The sequence below is a fragment of the Triticum aestivum genome, chromosome 6B (assembly GCF_018294505.1).
Source record: "Triticum aestivum cultivar Chinese Spring chromosome 6B, IWGSC CS RefSeq v2.1, whole genome shotgun sequence".
Taxonomy (NCBI): Eukaryota; Viridiplantae; Streptophyta; class Magnoliopsida; order Poales; family Poaceae; genus Triticum; species Triticum aestivum.
Genome location: NC_057810.1, coordinates 264422443 through 264439695, shown reverse-complemented (window position 1 = coordinate 264439695; position 17253 = coordinate 264422443).

Here is a 17253-nt window from a genome sequence, read left to right as displayed (position 1 = left end):
CTCCCTTCCTCTCCATCTTTTTCTCTTTTTGTGTGTGTGTGTGTGTGTGCGGGGGGGGGGGGGGTCTTTCTGGTTTGCATGCATATATACTCCATCTATAAGTCTCTCTCGCACACTACGTATGATACTCTAGCTAGTCCAATCTAGATAACTTGGGTGCACTCATCATAAGCACACAAATTCCTTGGCTCGTTGCCCGTAACTCTCTCACGCACCACTCTGTCGTCTCGGAGCTCTTCCCCCTCTCTCTCAAACTCTCCATCTACCTGGGTCTCACATACACATGCATATCTCACTCGCACTCGATAGGCCCATCTAAAACTCTATCTCTCTCCCTCGTTCTCTCTCCATCTCACACGCACACACACACAATATCATGCCTAGCTAGCCAAGTATGATGGTCTCTCACTCAATTATAGGCACACACAGTCCCCCCTATATGTATATGACTAGCTAATCTTAGTCTCCATCACAAACATGTGCATGGTATATCTCGATTTCTCTCGGGGCATCTTTCTATCGCGCACGCACCTCCCTCGATCTCCCACCCATATAGTCCCCTCACGATCTCGAGGGGATCTCTCTATCACAAACACGCCCTCTCTCCCTCCCCATTTGTCCATGTCATCCATGTGTCCCTCTCAACCTTTGTTCCTTGTTGGCCAGACCTCTACTGGACATGTGCTACAGGGGTGTCTCTCTCCATTGCAAACAATCACACACTAGCTATCTTCGTGTATATCCTTGCCTCGCTTTTCTATCTCAGAGATGCATGCATGATATGTTCACATAAGAAATGAAAAAACACTCTCTCTCTCTAATTTATCATTTGTTGTCACTTTCTCTTTCACACACATACTCTTTTTGCACACTTACTCATTCTCCTTCACACGCACTTGATCTGTCTCGACTTAGGCACTCTCCTCGGTCCATAGCATATAGATTTATTGAAAAGTCAAACATCACAAAGTTTGACCAACGTGGAGAAAAACAATTACATCTAGAACGGCAAACATACACCATTAGATTCACCATGAGATGTAGTTTTGTATGATGTATCTTTGGTATTGTAGATATAAATAACATTTGCGTAAACCTGATCAAAGTTTCCAAAGTTTGACTTCTAAAAAATTTACATGCAATGCATTATCGAGTGGACGAAATATCTCTTTCCCCCTCTCAGCTATCTAACGCACCACTCAGCCTTATCGGGGCTCCTCAATCTCTCTCGAACTTTATTGGTCAGTTTGGTTTGTGACCTGACCCTCATGCCTTGATGGCCAATACTGCCTGGTGTGGACGTGAGATTTAAAATATTTCTTCCTGGCCAGGCTTGTGTGGTGCTGAAGCGTTGGGTTCATGCCTGGGCCAGGCAAAGCATCAATGTCCCATCAATCAATCCATGCAGCAATTATTTAATGATAATATCCATCCAGGTTGCTGTTAGCCTCGTGGCTGCGCGACCAGGCATGGCCAGGTGTTTGAAATCGGTCGCCTGGGCTAGGCTACTTGCAATGTCTGGAGTCCAGCCAGGCTAATTTAAGTGCAAGGGAATCCAGGCCATGTGACCTTTCTTTTTCACAGGGTAGCAACCAAATAAGTGTGCATGAAATCCAGCCACAACCCCAGGCCAGGCAAAAGATGCTCAGGACGCAAGCCAAACTGACCTTATATCTCCCTGGTTCACACGTACACATGCCTCGCTCGCGCTATACATATAGACCCATCCAACACTCTCCGCCCTTGTTCTCTCTCCATGTGACATGCACCCCCCTAAGTACCATAACCCTCACTCCATCATAGGCGCAAGCACTCCCTCCTCCTAAGTATGATTATCTCTTACTAGCCATTAGGAACACACGTATTGTCTCCTTCCATCCATACGTCTATCTCGATATCTCTCGGGGCATCTTCTATCACGCACACACCTTGTCACTCGATCTCCCATCCATGTAGTCCCATCACAATCTCCAGGGGATCTCTCTATGACAAACATACACTCTCTCCTCCCCATGTCTGCATTTTCTCTGTACGTCTCTCTTGACCTCTCTCCCTTGTTTGTCAAACCCCTCTTGGCCACGTGCTAGGGGTCTTGCTCTCTCGGTTCCAAACAACCACACACTATCTCCTCACCTTGCCTCCATTGCAAAAGATGCATGTGTGATATGTTTGCATAAGACACACATGCTTCTTCTCTACTTCTATCGTGTGTTGTCCATGTCTCTTTCACACACGCACACACACTTTTTTCACTCACTCTTTCTATCTCTCTCTCTCTCTCTAGTTAGGGACTCTGTCACGTCCATAAGCATATGGTTGTTTTGAAAAGTCAAACCTCAGAAAAGTTTGACCAGGTATATGTGGAGAAAAACATTTACATCTGGAACGATCATTAGATTCATCGCAACATGTACTTACTTCATACTATCATTTATCTTTGGTATTGTAGATATAAGTAATTTCTTTATAAACTTGGTCAAAGTTTCAAAAGTCTGACTTTAAAAAAAATGTTGGAACAACATTATCAAACGGAGGGAGTAGCTCTTTCTCTCTCTCTCCGCTATCTCTCACGGGCCTCCCCTCTCACTCGAGCTCTCTATACCGACGGATTATACACTCACGGTGTCAGCGTATAGCTCCGTATATTGTTTAGTTGACCGGTCAACCAGTCCACATGCTGCCTTGTCAGCTCATGTTCTGTATTTTCGTGTGCTGGCCCATGTGGTAGTGGGTGAAAATAAGTAAACTAGAGGGCCATCTGACACGCGGTGAAGTAAACAAAGTTGAAACCAATCGGGGTAGCACCCCGCACGCTAGTAAATTGAGGGCGCATTGAGGACACACTTCTTGGGCGTGAAGGACGCACTCGCGCACAATTCACCACTGCACGGTGGCATGCACAGAAGGACGCACTCGCGCACACCCAGCACACAACACACACCAGCACATGTGTACACCGGTGTCGCGGCCGGTTGAGATGGACGGCGAGGTAGCCAACAAGCGGAGGCGGCTCGAGCGAAAACCGCATCCGGCGAGCCTGGACTTCATCAGCAGCCTCGCCGATGACATGCTGCTCGTCATCAGCAGCCTCGCCGATGACATGCTGCTCGTCATCATCGGCCTCCTCCCCACCAAATCTGTCGTGCGGACCACCCTGCTCTCCCGGCGGTGGCGCCCCCTCTGGTGCCGTGTCCCCCTCAACCTCACCATCGACAGCTGCCTCTGCGACGGGGATTGCAAACGCATGGCTGCAGTCTCCAAGATCCTTTCATCGCACCCTGGGCCAGCCAGATGCCTTGACATCCGCATGTTCAATACCAACTGCAAGGTCCAACCCAAGTTCGACGAGTGGTTCTTATCCCCCGCCCTAAATCAGCCCGAGGAGCTCAGCTTTGAAGCTGGACAATGTCGCTCTCTGCCGCTGTCCGTGCTCCGCCTCATGCCAACGCTGCGCCGCGCCAGCTTCAGCTCCTGCTATCTTCCCCAGATTAATGTCGCGCCCGCCCTTCTTCTCCCTCAACTCAAGCAGCTCGACCTCTTCGATGTTGTTATCTCGAAGAAGGCTATGGAGCACCTGCTCCACAGCTGTACTACGCTCGAGTACCTTCGTATTGAGCCGATCCACGGGTTCATTTGCCTCCACATCGCCTCGACGAATCTCCGATGGATTTATGTGTCTTGCTGACTCTTCAATAGGACATCAATTGGGAAGAGATCACTCCAGCTGTCCCATCTTATGGTCATTGAGAATGCACCTTCCCTTGAGAGATTGCTTGTATCGGATCTAGAAGGTCCAACAAAAATCAGGGTCATTGACGCGCCGAAATTGACAGCGTTGCTGTACTCGTCTGCCAAATTCTCCGAACTCTTTATTGGATCCTCTAATCATTCAGGTACAACACTCATCTTCTTCTCTGTCTTCTTGAAATTCACATTCTTAAATTTCTTCTTGATGTATTTATGAACGTCTTCCAGAAAATGATTCCCACAAGCTTGACCCAGTCCATGCGCACAGTGAAGATCTTGGCACTAAAATCTATCGGCCCCAATCTGGATCAAGTTGTTGGATTCCTTACATGCTTTCCATGCATGGAGAAGCTACTCATCAAGGTGAAACTTCTTTCCTATTAGTAAACAGTAATCACAACGTAGCTCACTTTTGTCGTAATTTTCCCAAATTATGATGACAAGTGTAGTGTTCAAAACTGCATCTACGCACTGCACCGAAAGAAATGTTTTTGGTATTTTTTCTCATGTGATCACCTGCATCGTTTTTATGATGTACTACTATAGTAGCCTAGGCTAGTCATAGTGGAAAGTAACTTAGACTACTCTAGTAACTCTATGGTTACCCTAAGAGCAAGTACTACCTCCGTCCTGGTTTACTCATCCAATTTTGTAGTATCAAAATTTGACCATAGATTTAACTGACAAAATGTTAATGCATGTCACTAAGAACTATATCGTTGGATTCGTATTTGAACATAATTTCAAATGGTGTAATTTTTAGTGACATGCACTGGCATTTTCTTAGGTAAATCTATGGTCAAAATTGTATACTAAATACGAGGTAGTATTCCCTCCGTCCCAAAATTCTTGTCTTACATTTGTTTAGATACGGATGTATCTAACACTAAAATGTAACTAGATACATCCGTATTTAGACAAATTTAAGACAAGAATTTTGGGACAGAGGGAGTACAAAAGTAAGCTATGTAGGCCAAAACACGTGCCAAATTCACTTATGATGCATTTGGCATCGATGCCCCTCCATTGCTCACATGGTGCCCCAATTTGGATCACCTACTTTGCTTCGGTGCCAAATTAACTCACGCAATGAAAAAACACTACGTGGGAGAGAGAGGACTGAGGCAATAAAAAACACTTGTTTGGGAGAGTGAGAGGCTGGTGTAGTTAGTTTTATTAATTTGTTTATACATGTGTGTTTGTGTGCACAGCGGTGCCAACTCTCTCACATCATGAGAGCGGTGCCAAAATCTTTTGATTTGACATCGATGTGTATTATGTGGCATACTTTTGCGAAATATGGCATCGGCCACATAGTGGAAGGCAACAAATGCCCAAGCTCTTCACGTGCTCCTAGTTAAATGAGAGGAAACAAAGAGAGAGAGAGAGAGAGAGAGAGAGAGGGAGGGAGAGAGAGAGATAGAGTGAAAAAATATCACTAGACAGCCAACCCTATCGTATGAGTGAATGATATTGGTACCTCTTGATGACACGACAATCTTATACAGCCAGCTGCTCTAATATGTTCTCTTCTTTTGCAGATAAAAAAAGACCCGAAAGTGAAAAATGTGCTGCACTATAACAATATCATCGAATGCCTTGATCTCCATCTTACAGAAATTGATTTGATCGACTACCGAGGCAGCACATCTGAGATTAAATTGGCCAGGTTCTTTGTTCTAGAGGCAAGTGTGCTCAAGGTAATGAGGTTTGGCGTTCTCTGGCGCAACAATGAATGGCAGGCTGATCACCGCAAGCGTCTAAGCCTAAATGACAAAGTCTCCGTAGAAGCTATATTTGTTTTTGAAACATCAAGTGGCCAGAGACTCGAAAACTTATTTGCCCATTAGTAACTTTTTAGGGTGGTGGATTTTAGTTTGTACGATAATGCTGCATCCACCTAAAGTAACAAAAGTTCTTACGTAAACTTCCTAGTAATTCCGTCTTCGTAGGTGTAGCACTACTCCTAACATTTGTAATATCAGTTTGAAACTTGTAATATTATCATGTCCTATTCCTGCGTTTTCAAAATCCTGCGAATCAAACAAGTCCTGAGTTGGTGATGATGTTGTGCCTCCCATCTTTCACCAATAGCCGTCGGATCTAGATCTGACGCATACAAACCAAACTTCTCCATTTTTGTAAAAAGATGCCCGCACTTGTTCCCTATTTACAAACAACTCCTTGTCTCTCACAATCAGCCTTATCTCCTCCCCACCACATCTAGAAGGCCGTGGAAAAAACTAGCGCGATGGCCGCTGCCGGCGCCGTCCACCCCCAATCTTGGTGTTCCATGCAATGCACGGGCATCTACGCACGGGAAATTATATTGAGCAGAGCTAGTTGTAAGTAGGCTAGCTCTACAACCTTGATGATAGTGACTGCAGACGGTGAGGATGACTATGGTATGCCGAACATGGCGCCTATACTCAGGTGTCATCTCCGGCGCAGGGTCTTGTCACTTCACTGTGAGGAGCAACGCGTAATAATTTGACCAAGGGGTTGTACAGTGCTAGTACTGCTACTACATTGGTAGTACTACTACTAGTACTAGTAGCACCACCGTCTGGATATAGGAGTACTACCACGTCCATCTGGATTTTAGTATTTGACTATCAATATCTAGTAATGCATGTCACAAAAAATGTACTACTCCCTCTATAAATAAATACATGGTGTATTGTTTTATTCCTATCGGCAAGAGAACTTAATGTCTTTTTTTCTAACTAATAGGATTACATGCAATGAACTAAACACTGCATGTCATGTTTGGTAGTCTCAAGTCATTGAAAGCATGCACGGCCCACATCTCTCATTGGTTGATATGTCACGAAATAAGAAACGAGGAGGGAGTTAATGTACCATGCCTAAGTGTTTTGGGATTATTTGGTTTTCGTGCATTAACATTTTATTAGTTAAATCAAAGGTCAAAACTTGGCGCAAAATGCAACGGGGACCAATAAACTAGTAAACATCAAATTTCTTTCGTTTGGCCCCAACTAGAGGTCCGTTAGATGACTATACTGCACCGGCACGGAGGGGGACGCAACTTCATTGACTTACTGCAACTGCCTTTGGGTGAATGATACATGGGCCCAACGGGTGGCTGGACCACCTATCATACAGCCAAAGGCAGATGTAGTAGAGGGCCGAGGAGTAGTACGAAATCCTACGCACCTACGCACGCTAACCAAGGGCAAGAGTGATCACTCAAATCGCAAGATCAGTTGACTAGAAGCTAAGCTAGACCCATGGAGGCGATGAGCGCGAGCATCAGCCGGCTGTGCCAGATGGTCCACGACGCCAGCCTGCGGCCCAACACCGAGGAACGTCTCCAGGTATTGCTTGAGGCCTCTAGGACGAGGGGCCGCTTGGACGGAAACTTCGTCTTCTTGTTCGATGAGGTCCTTGTCGGTTTCCTCGACAAGTTCACCGTCGTCAAGAAGCTCGCGGATGACTTTGACGTATGCCTCCAGCCGACGCGCCCAGGCTCTGCGATGGCCGCCACCCTCAACGGCCACTATGGTGACAACCTCTTCGACGCACTGGTGGCCCTGCGATTGCCCGCCGTCGCGCCAGAGAATGTACACCTCGAGGTCGCGCTCGCCGCGAAGCGCCTGGCGCAGCAAGACACCATCGACATAATCACCCACGTCTACGCGCAAATCATCCACAAGGACTACTACATGCAAGAGGAGGACGATAGGACGCTGGCCTTCTTGGACCGCGGGGCAACCTTGGACGGCATTGTTCAGAAGCACGTTGAGCTTGCCGCCAACGCTGCTGCTCCTCACACGTCGATTGGTGACCCGGCGCACTAGGGCGTGAGGATGTCGTTGATGGATCCGTATGTATTTTGATCTTTCCGTCAAATCCATGTAGTAGTATATGGTACTACTAGTAATTATCTTACCTTTCGCATCAACTTCATAATTTTCGTATGTACACCATGCATGAACGGCGCCAGAACCAAACTTCTCATTACTCTAGGCAAAATCGTTATTTTCTATCTATCGGTCGCGCCATGGAGCAGAACCAAATTTTACAAGTTACGAGTTCAAAAGGAAAAGCCTACCGTGTGCGCGTCGCACCCCCACACGGTTGGACTGGCACGCCGCTCAAGGGGGAATGCGTGCGGTGTTGCATTTTCACTTACAAGTGGGACCGTAGTTGAGCAAACCGACTATCGGCAAACCCCCACCCTGCCCACCATGCGATGGCTGAGAAAACAGGAGGGAGAAGAGATGGTTGTAGCACGGACTCCAAGAAAATTGGTGTCGGATGGGACTCGTGTGGGTGGCGTGTGCCGTACTACTAGACGTGAATGCTAGTTATGGCCCATGCCACCCCACTATATCGAGCCTATATTGAGGTGCTGGTTATGTAAAACAAATTTCCTGGAGTCCGTGCTCAACCCTCCTCTATCTCTCTTCTCAGCCAGCCAGTGGACGCGCGGAGCCCATCGTCTGTTTGCTGACATGCGGTCCCACATGTTAGTGAAAACGCAAGAGGACCCACTGAACCTACACATCTTTCACCTCGAGGTGTTGGTGATGAAAAACAAATCCAATAAAGATCTTCGGTGGCTGATTTCGGAGTTACTCAAGAGTAGTAAGATTATATTTACAGTTTAACCCAAGATGGACATCACGTGGCTTCAACTACCACTCTATTTTCTTGCATGACACGACCTGGATGCTGGATGTCCCACATGTCGGCAAAAGGAGGAAGAACCCGACCAAATCTTTGGTTGTGCTCTCGGATTAGGCTAGTTGTGCTAACTTAGAAATTTTATTGTGTAGAATGGATGCAAGTTTTGGTATTGTGAAGAAGAGTACATCGATATATTGATAGAGCGCAATTTAGCAGATGTTCTAGCACTTTTAGCTAGCATAGAGGCTAGAGATGAGACTAGTGCACTTGTTGATACTCCTACTAGAATAGAGGCTAGACATGAGGCTAGATGCGAGGAAGCAACGTCTACTTCTTTACACTCAAAGAAGAAAGAAGCACGCAAGATCGAGCCTCCGCAGATCAACAATGAATGCATCGAGAAGGCACTAATCCAACTTACAGGAGCAATTATGTATTCTTCTGGTTCTTGTTTTCTTTGGTCTTGCTTTTCTAGTCAAAATTATCATTGGAGTTCGTGCAAAACGGAGGTCCGTTTGGGGTCGTGCGTTGGAGTTGGCCTTACAAGTGGGACCGCAGTTGAGGAAACTGACTATCGGCAAACCCCCACCTCACCCGCCGCGTGATGGCTGAGTTAGAGAATCGACGAGGTTGAAGAGATTGCTCTAGCACGGACTCCAAGAAATATGGTGTCAGATGGATGTCGTGCTGGTGGCATGTGCTGTACTCCTGGATGTGAATGCTTGTTTTGGCCCATGCCACCCTACTACTCCTACTACTTATATAGTACTAGTAGTATCGAGGATTCGAGGTGCTGGTTACATACAACAAACACATTAACATATGGCTACAGTAAAAACACCCGCCCGACGCATGAAGCATGTGAAGCTAGTACAATTAGTGTACTACTATTGTTGATTGGCCTCATCCGATAACCTGTTGCAATGCACGTACAATTATGTATTCGGAAAATATTTTTTTGCCTCGTCGCACCACTCACTCAGAGAAGCGACTCGAAAGCCATTCATAAATTTAGTAAGTTTATCACAGGCATATCATTTTATTACATACAACAGGTCATCAACCCACATCGACAACGAGGATACATTATAAATACTAAAGTTTTCATCACACAACAAATAACAAGCAATGAAATGAACTTCAACTCAACCAATCCTCGGCGTTGGAAACACTTGCTTTGAACCACAAGTGATTCTCTGGGAAGGGCCATCCATTGTCGATCTCGAGACCAACACAGGACTGATCATCCAGGCTGAAGCAGCCTACTATATCAGTACCAGGGTAGGGAACCACCCAAATGTCCGAGGTATAGATACAGTTGGTTCTCATAAATGGTAGTAACGTTGTGTCAACATCAGTTGGATCGCCTTTCACCATCATTGGATAGTTTGTCCAAGGAAGAGCGAGTTTTCTCCAAGACTATCAATTCTGTACCAGGGAGAAGGTGTTGGCGCTAGCACACTAGTATCCATCCCGAATACCATGCAACAAGTGTTGGAATAGGTCCGGAGAGTGCGACCATGGGAGACTACACCTGCTTCCTTAGTAGTAACATCAGCAGTGGGCTGTATACACACAAGAAGAGGTGATCCACCGGAATTAGTTGCTAGGCGCCACTGAGTATATGGGCGCTGCTCGTCCTCATGCTCGTGATCATCACCATCGTCATCTCCCCCTTGGTTATCAAAATTTTCAAGTATAGGTGGTGGAATGTTCATAGGACCTTGGAAACACAAGAAGAAAGCTAATTAGTAAAGGGAAACTTGCTAACCCGCATGCATGTGGATGAAACAATTATAATTACGGTGGAAGATAAACGTACCGAAACTACGAGGATCCCATGCAAAAACAGTGCCATGAGTGGTGGAAGCAAACACAAGGCCCTCGTATTGAATTGCATCACAGTACTCATCCGTGTACAGAAAGTGATTTTTGAGCAATATCCATCCAGTCGAACCACGAAGGACGGCAACAAGCTTAGTGAAGATAGCATACATAGTTCTTGTAATTCCAAGAGCGGTTGGGAACTCGACAAATTGCTATCTTCCGTAGAAGACAGTCACCATGATCGTATTTGAACATGCGTAGAATACCGGTGTGCTCAACCTCTGGGCAGTCTGCTGAGATTTTTGGAAGTGGAACCCGGTGATGAGTGTACACATTCACAAGTTCCCACTCACAGTTGGACCCAATATAAACAACCCAATCTCCATTTACGCCTGCCCAAGACTTACCCTCAAGCGATGGCATCTTAACATCATACATATCATTATCAAGTGGCATCAACTTGCACAAGGCGAGGCCTCCGTCGCCCCCGCGCCAGTCATCAGGGCCACAACGAAGAAGATATGGGAGATCAAACCGCTCCTTGACCCTTGGGTTCCTTGTAATGATGTTATTAGTTGAGTCGAGAATGGTCTTGAACGAACCTGCCATGCTAGTCGAGGTGATGACGTCGCACCGATCAATGAGTTCCTCCACCACGTCATCTTTCAGATTGGGGCAAGAATAACGAGGTCGTTTCCGGCCTGTTCCCTCCATGGAGAAGATGATCGAACAATGGCAGAAGGAATGGTGAAGGCAAATGGAGGAGGGAGAGGAAGAGTGTGCGACAGCAGTTCGAAATCGAGAGGGAAAGGCGAAGAGTCAGTGGACGGTTGCCAGTTTGCCACGGTACATGAAGAGGCCCCCGGCCTACACGTCCGTTTGGAAATACTAGTAGAAAAGGACTCGCCGTCGTCTCATTGATATGTTGGAACGGGACCACATGTCAACGAAACATGGTGTGTAATTTCTCATGCAAAATGCAATCTGGTCGCGTTAGCCCGAGGTGCTGCATTAGTTATCGACCTTTATTTTTTAATGGCGTGCCGTTTAGTTTTGAAGCACGACTAACTGGTACTATACGTAGAGAAAATATAAACTACTCTACCACTACTCCACCTCCAGTAACTGGAGCTTCAACGCTTTCTTGCTAAGGGCTGCCCACTTCCTTCTCACACTATCACCCTCTCTCCAGATCTAAAAAGACGGCCTCTCTCTCCCTCCTCACCGGTGGTCATAGATCCACCGGGGAAGAAAAGGACGTGCAACATCGATGCACTCGTCATCGGCGAGCGAGGTCACGCACTGGCGACAAGGCCGTCCTCTCAGACCTAGCACCCACGCGGGATGGACTCCATCCCCAAGCTCGCTGCCGTAGTGTGTGCGAAGGACGACGACCATGAGCGAAGACACTTCTCGCCGACCCTCAGGTATGCTACCTCTTTTCGAACCATACCCTTGTTCTATTTCCCCATCTGCCACATCGTTGCATGTGGATCTTTTTCCACTCCACCATCTTCCCAATTTTCTATCCTCTGCTCTGCTGGCCACGCAGACGAAAACCTTAATTTGCACTATTAAAGGAAACCCTACTTCATACAGACTAATACATGTCTGGGTTGAATAAGGAAAGGAAGGGAGATTGTACTGTCCAAGAGAGTAGGCATCAAACCCGCATCTAGGTTGAAAAGGGGAAAATCAGTAACTAAGGAACGAGTCTCATTTCTCTTGGTTGAAGAAGGGTAGAAAGGCATGAAAATGCAATAGAGAATGACCAGGTCCATCGGTTTGTTGTCCTCACATAGGAAAAAGGTGGCTAAAGAGAAGAAAAATGGGACGTAATCCACATATGTTGCCTGGATATTTGTTGTTCTGGGCAACCATACCTCCCTCACCACTCTGCGTCCGTGGAGGTACATCATACTGGTGCGCCCACTGTCCGAAGGGGCCTCCCATGCTCTTATTGCCACTTTTTTGATGTTAGTATAACACCAGCAGTCAAGTCAAGCAATGCTACTGCTAAAGTGATGGCACATTTAACTAATGCCGCACTTAGTCTAATGCCAACGATAAATTTAAGCAATGCCATTTAATGTCACTAGATTATTTCAGGGTTAGCTGTTGATTGTGTATGTATTAAAGATTTTTCAGCTAAGGCATTCTAATGCTATTGCACAACCAGTATACCAACGATGAAACTTGTTACTACCTTTAGATTTTTGCACGGTTAATGCTTATAGATTACATACCTCACTTTCATTAGATAAGTTAATTTTTTTGTACGGTGTCACCAAAATGCCAAGGCGCTGATGTCATTTTATTTTGGTTAAACTGCACAAAAAATTATGAAGACAAGAGAAAAGGTCAAGAGTGGGCACCTCCTCCTCTGGTTGTTCTCTTGATTCATTCGATTAAGTTTTTATGTTTGATCGATTATCAAGATTGGGATAGCAATTTTTAAGGTCCCCGCGAGTTCGAAATGATATTTACCTTGGAGTTACATGGTTTGCAATTTTTTTATACTGTCATTAGTTAATAATGCTAGTTACCTTCACACTTTTGTATTTGGTTTAATGCTCATGCACAGCTAGTATACCAATGCTGAAACTTGTTACCTTTACATTTTGTATTGTTAATTCTTATAGAAATCTTCCAGTGCTAGAGTTCATTGAAATGTGTTCAGTAAAACCATTGTACTATACCCTGTAATAAACTAACTACTCTACTATTGCACTAGTCACTGAATAGTGTATATTTGTAGTATTCGAATGGTGTTGCATTAGCACATGGACATAAATAAAGTGTGGCAAGCTTTCCCAGATATGTTCTCAAGAAAACTACTACCTGTTTTTCTAAATACTAGACGTTTGGGTACTTTAAATTGAACCGAGAAAACGTCTTATATTAAGGAACAAAGGGTGTAGAGTTCACTCAAATTATCCTGGTAAAGCTAGTCACACCTTTGTTAAAATTAATGTTCATTATGTTATCGGAGGAGGTCTGTATGTTTGTCTCTAATGCCTGTCGACTACATACCTGACATCATGATGTAATGTTATGTCATATCCTTTTGTACAGTGTCACTGAATTGTCAAGGCGGTGATGTCATTTTATTTTAGTTGAACTGCACAAAATATTATTAAAAGAAGAGGAAAGGTCAGAGTCGATCATTCTTTCAAAAAGAACTATATATGCCTTTCTGACATCAGCCGATGTTGCCTTATTTATTCCTTCAAACAGGTGGTTAGAAACAATCTTGATAACTTTTCCATTAAGAAATTGGAATGCTTATATTTGTGAGTCTATGCTTCAACTAGTGTCACACTTTCAATATCTATGCAAACAGGGATGCTCGATTTTAGTGGAACTGCACAAAAAGTCCAACTGGTTCAACATTAGGAGCATGTTTTCTTCCAAACCTTTATATCCAATTGGTGGCACTATGAGTTGTTCATTATGAAGGTACATGGTTTGCTACTATCTTGCTACTCTTTTTGTACTGTCCATAGATAGTAATACTAGTGGTTTGCATTTCAATTTATTGGCAGGGTGGACCTACATTGGAGGTGCAGGACAGGATTCAATGATTGGATGCTCAATTTCGGTTGTATCGATTTCACCTCTTCCATCACTACGAACATGGATATCCTTGGTCTGATGAAGAATAGGCGCTATATTTCTGCTCTGAACTAGCAAATCAATTCAGTATGAAATTGTCCAGGGCAAAACATAACTGTATCAAATTGTCCAGTGCAGAACATGATAGATGCTAAGCGGAAGAGACATGTTTAAACCGAAAATACAAGTTGTGGTATATGTTTACTAGCTGCTTGATATTTGTGCAGACAGAGATGTCTGTCCGTTGCTATTTGGCAAACAAACAAAGTGACCGCAATTTTGGTTGAACTGCACAAGAGAATAGTATAGTCACTGCATGCAGTGCCATTTGAAAATAGACATAGAAAGATTGGATAGTCACTTCATGGACTACAGAAAAGTAGTATTGTACTATTTATTGGCCAACACTAGGTGCTTCATTGCTTTGGTCTGATTATACAATGGGCATCATTTTGCCTAAGTTAAAGTTTGTATTCCGAAAATAGTCGCGCGGTGTGATCGAGAGAAGACCAAATCATATTGCAGTGGATGTTCCTCCATCATGTGTGGTTCATTCTCATGGTTCCAGCTATTGGTGAAACCACTTACGTTTGCAAGAGGAATTGTAGACTTCACAAAACAAATTTGTCTTTCAGTCTGTACTGAATGTTGGCCAAGAGAAGCATCCATGTTAGTAGGAAGAACAAATGTTTTTTCTAGATCTTTGCTTTTGGAGGTACATATTTGTATATGATCTGTGAATCATTGAGATGCATTAACATGTTGATCTTATGTATGGGAATCATACTAGTTGGTTTTAGTTGCGGCGCAAGATCCGAAGTGGCTGATCTTTGCTTTTGGAGCTACATATTTGTATATGATCTGTGAATCATTGAGATGCATTAACAGTTACTTATTTCTGTTCGCTTAGTGTTTACAAGTTACTGATCGATCACTAGCTAGCCTACTAATGCGATCCTGGCAGTTTTATTTGCGACGCAAGATCTGAAGTGGCAGTTTTTTTGAATAAAACTGCCTACCTCTGAAGAAACTGACAAGCTACACTATCCTACCTACTCGATCCTACACGGATAAATAGCAGATCACGCACGTACTACCGCCTTTCCGGTTTGCAGGGCTTAATTCAAGAAACGACCTACTCGATCCTACACGAATAAATAGCGGATCACGCACGTACTAGTACATCCTTTCCGGTTTGCAGGGCTTAATTCAAACCTCTCACCAACCAGGGTACTCCCTCCGTCCGGGTTTATTAGTCCCGTGAGCAAAGCAGCAAGACCAAGGCATGGCAGTAATTAACGGCATGCAGAAGTTTAAGCCTAATTAATTTCAGCGATTTAAGTGGCTGCATGCGTGCCCTCGACTACGACTCATTGCATGCTGCTCCGCGTACTAGCTGTGAGCGATTCTGAGTGCCTGCATGCAGCCGGCCGTAATTAAGGCAGCTAACTGATGCGATAAAAGATGTGCTTTAATTGTTGCGGGCTTTTTAAATCGAGTGCACTCATTTGACCGTCATGCCGGCGTGTGACCCAGACGGGACAGGACGTCACAGTCATAATTTCAGTTTCTCTAGTTTTCCACGGCAAGATGGAGCGCTAAGACATGCCTGCTTATGCATCGAATTCCAATGACCGTCGCGCTACCTTCCGCCTATAAGTACTGTTTCCCGGCCTTCTCCGGTGGCACGGTGACCCAACACGCCATATCCTCATAAGCCCCCACCGGCCCAACGTCGCTCGCCATGTATGCCATGCCCCCGCCCGTCCGCGGTAGGCGAGGCCGGAGGCGGTCACCGTCAGAACTAGTGTTTGGTTTTTCACCGGAAGGCAGACGGAGGGAGGAGGCATTCTATCTGTCTTTAGATGGCAATGCGGAGATCGAGGACTTGTTGGAGCGCGACCGCCTAGCGGAGGAGCATGAGTTGTTGGAGCGCGACCGCCTAGCGGTGGAGCAGTGTATCGCCGATTTGCGCCACCAGCGGGACATAGAGCAGGTGCACACCGACGCTCTGAGTCACGAGTAGAGCACCCGCAACTGGGCCGACTACATGGAGGCCAGCGCCCGGCAAATAGCCCTGGAGGCTGTCGAGCACGCACGCGTTCGCGATGCTGATTTTTACTACCAGCTCGTCAAGTGGGTTTCCCGCTTGGAAGCCAAAGCTTAGGTGGACCACGCCGGCATGGAAAGGGCCAATGCACGTGAGTAACGCGCCCTATCGCACCTCTAGCAAGTCCAAGGCGAGGCGCAGGACGCTGGTGCCGGCGTTTAGCGTGTACTGTAGATGGCGGCCGGCATCGTCTAGTTAGCTAAGAGTAAGTTAGTACTTGTACGCTGCTAGAGTATTAGTGGGAGTAGATAGTTAACTTGGCTATGATGGTTGTCAACGTGGAAGTTCAGTACTCTATATGTGGATCAGACCTGTTACTTTGCTCTGAATGTTGAACTTTCCGTTTGAACGTATGGAATGGGGTTGTATTTGTCCTCCACAGGTTTAGAGGCTCTTATGGGCCTACCAAGTTGACGCGTACACAATCAGGAGATGATTGTACGTGGAGAGGATGACAGCAGGGATCCGCTAAGGTCATGGCAGTACGCAAGCAAGTGCCTCCTTATTTCAAGCCAATAAAAAATGGCTCCTCCTAATGGATTTCTGACATCTGGGTCTCATGCCATTGTCAACGTAGTCAATAAACAAGAGAATTGCACGACAAGCGGCTGACACCAGGGACCTAGCAGCTCGCCCAGTTATTTTTGTTTTGGGTTAATTTGATAAATGCCACTCCAAATCTGGTGTTTCCGAGAAATGCCACTGCAATTTCCAAACTTTGAAAAATGCCATTTCTAGTGGCATTTTTCGAAGTCTGGAGTGGCGTTTTTCAAAGTTTGCAAACTGTAGTGGAGTTTTTCAAAGTTTGCAAAAATTGCAGTGGCATTTTTATAAATCGCCATAATTGGAGTGGCATTTATCTAATTTGTTTTTGAGACGGAAGCAGGGTGTCAACTGGGCTGTGCGGGACACTGTGGCCTGTCTAGACAGCTTTTTTTTATGTTTACCACAGACCAGCCCAGTAGTTTTTTTTTCTTTCTGAAAATGGCTAGCCCAATTTTTTTGTGATTTGTCAAGTAAGTCGCTTTGTCAGGCCTGTTGGACTGCAAATCTTTCAAGACGAGGAGAGCTTCATTCAGCTGGCCAAGAAAATGGCCTATCAGTAATGAGTAATGGGTTGTACATTTCTAAAACACATCAAACCGGCAATTAGTTTCAAATATCTTTTTTTCATTTTGAGATTTTAAATTACATTGATTTTTATGCGTGGAAAATTTACTGGATTTTAGATTGATATACATTTATTTTTAAAATCAGTCTGAATGTGACTCGAAATTTCGGGATTAAAAGCAGTTCAGATC